Here is a 2,602-nt window from a genome sequence, read left to right on the forward strand (position 1 = left end):
CCATGCTGCCCTCTCTTAGGATGCCAAGCACTGATCAGCCTCAGCTGCTGGCCGGTCAGCCACACCTGCAGAGACAGACACCTGCAGAGACAGACACAGACACCTGCAGAGAGACACCTGCACAGACAGACACCTGCAGAGAGTCACAGACACCTGCAGAGAGTCACAGACACCTGCAGAGAGTCACAGACCCCTGCAGAGACAGACACCTGCAGAGACAGACACCTGCAGAGACAGACACCTGCAGAGACAGACACCTGCAGAGACAGACACCTGCAGAGAGTCACACACACCTGCAGAGACAGACACCTGCAGAGACAGACACCTGCAGAGAGTTACACACACCTGCAGAGACAGACACCTGCAGAGACAGACACCTGCAGAGACAGACACCTGCAGAGAGTCACACACACACCTGCAGAGACAGACATACACCCCTGGAACCCCTTCCTCTTTACACGGCCATGGAGCATCATCACAGATTACCAGTTCACCATCAGTTCCTCGGTACCCTCACTGATCCTCCCGTCCAAGCAGAAACTCCCTCAAGTCCCAAAACTGGTCTCACAGGGGACAGCGACGATGTTGTCGTCTCTCTTCTTGTGTTCAGCAGCGCACACCTGCAGAGAAACAGACACACACACCTGCAGAGACACACACACACACACACACACACACAGAATACACTAACACAGCACAACACGTGACAAGGACTATGACAGGAAGAGGGTAGAGAAGAGTCAAAAACATGGATATTGTTTACTTTGTATATAAATATCTGCAATTTGTATTTTGTGTTTGAAAATGCGTTTTTATAAATAAACACACGACTATTCTTCCTTTCCCTGTGAACCTTGTTAGTGAGACGACATGTTTACAGCTCACGCTTCAATCACAAGACTTCAACAACTGGGTCCATATCAGCTCAAATATGACTGTAGAAATATACAACACCTGCTGCAATGGCAGATGCTTAAAGACAGGAGGACAGTATGGGTCAGACACTAAGGGGGGGACTACAGCACACTGGGTCCCACTTCTCTGCAGGTTTTAGGCATTTCTGCTGGTTTTCACAGTTTGTGTCAACATCTTATTTTTTTAAATTGACCAAGATTGAGTTTTTTGTAATGTGGCCACAACTAGAAATGTATTACGCATTATTCCTGATGATTAAAACAACCTAATTCATGTTTGAGGGGAGAATTATTTTTGAAAAAGTGAAACAAAAAGTCCATTTTGACATTTTGTGAATGCGATATGGTTGGGATATTCCCCCCCCCTCATACAATCCTACACTATATCCCAACTGCTAACTAACCTGGCTCCTTGGAAAGTTAAAGACAAAACTCGTTTGCACAAGTTCAGCTAAGTATTAATAAAAGTATTATTAAAAGTATTTACCTTGTGACTCTGAAGCGGTTTGATCCGACGCCATTTTGAGAGCTTCTTTGTCAACACGTTCCCGCCGCTTTTCGTCTCGGTTCCTACACTGTGACAAAAGTCAGTATTAAATTAAAATATAATGAGCATATTATAATGTCAATAACCAGAAACACTGGGCGATTAAACTGGGACAAAACACACCCCAGTAACCGACATGCTAGCTAGCTAACGTCGGCGGGACCTGGGGTGAAGATCAGGGGTTAAGATGGCGGTCGATGGCCGACATCAAGTAGTCCGAGATGAAACCGGGTTTCACGCTTCGCGGGGCCGCAGGCTCGATGACAGCTCCAGCATCTACGCTAAAACAGTTAGTAATCACATATTCACTTTATTTTGGTAAAAAATTGCAACTTTTGAAATGAGTTTTACACTATAAACTGTAAAAAATTAAGTTTTAAATTAGCTAACGGTCGGTAGCTCAGTTGCCATATCCTTCCGCGGTGGAGCGTAACATCGTTAATAACGCAGTTTTAAAGTTATAATATAGTTTAATAAAAGCTCATTGGTGTGTGGGTTGTATGCCGAAGTGTCTTGTCTAAATTCCTCATTTAAATAAATCCTCACTCATCTTTGTGGAGGGGAGAATTCTTATGAAAAAGCTAAATACATATATATTGCGTGGTTTAATTAATTGAATCTAGTTGGGTTATTTCCCCGCATACAATATAATGTCATGTTTCGGGGATTAATTATCATTAACCATTACAACAAAACACAGTGAGTACACTAGCTAAACTTTAAATAGGACCCGAATACTTTGAGATAAACTTTGATTTCTCTGCCAAATCTCGTTTAAAAACAGTGTGTTTTACGGCGCATCTCTGCCACCGACTACTGTTGTGTTTAGTAGAGGTTTTACGTATTAAAGTTACAGTTTCGCCAAAATACAAGCTCGTTGGTGTGTTGCTTTTATGCCGAATTTCTTAGACTAAACCCTCGATTACATAACATCCTTATTTATGTTTGGCGAGGTGAGAATTATTCATGAAAAAGTAAAAATAATATAAATTGTGAGAGTTTGTTAATGGAATATGGTTTGGCGATTTCCCGGCATAAAATAAAATAGGACGTTTCGTGGATTAGTTATGTTTAAACATTACAGCAATACCCATCAAGGACACATACAGTAATATAAAAAGGTCGCTGTGACTAATATTAC

The 2,602-nt window shown here is 42.2% G+C and overlaps 1 long non-coding RNA gene across 1 annotated transcript; it reads right to left on the reverse strand.

Moving 5' to 3' along the window:
- Nucleotides 1-390: 390 nt before the first annotated feature.
- On the reverse strand, nt 391-1,812 carry LOC116679312 (uncharacterized). The gene is made up of 3 exons (XR_004329484.1): nt 1,585-1,812; nt 1,402-1,489; nt 391-713 (listed from the first exon to the last, which is right to left on the reverse strand). It is a non-coding gene; the product is annotated as an uncharacterized LOC116679312 (long non-coding RNA).
- Between the last annotated feature and the right edge of the window lie 790 nt (nt 1,813-2,602).

This window comes from Etheostoma spectabile, unplaced genomic scaffold (genome assembly GCF_008692095.1).
Source record: "Etheostoma spectabile isolate EspeVRDwgs_2016 unplaced genomic scaffold, UIUC_Espe_1.0 scaffold00010329, whole genome shotgun sequence".
Classification (NCBI taxonomy): Eukaryota; Metazoa; Chordata; class Actinopteri; order Perciformes; family Percidae; genus Etheostoma; species Etheostoma spectabile.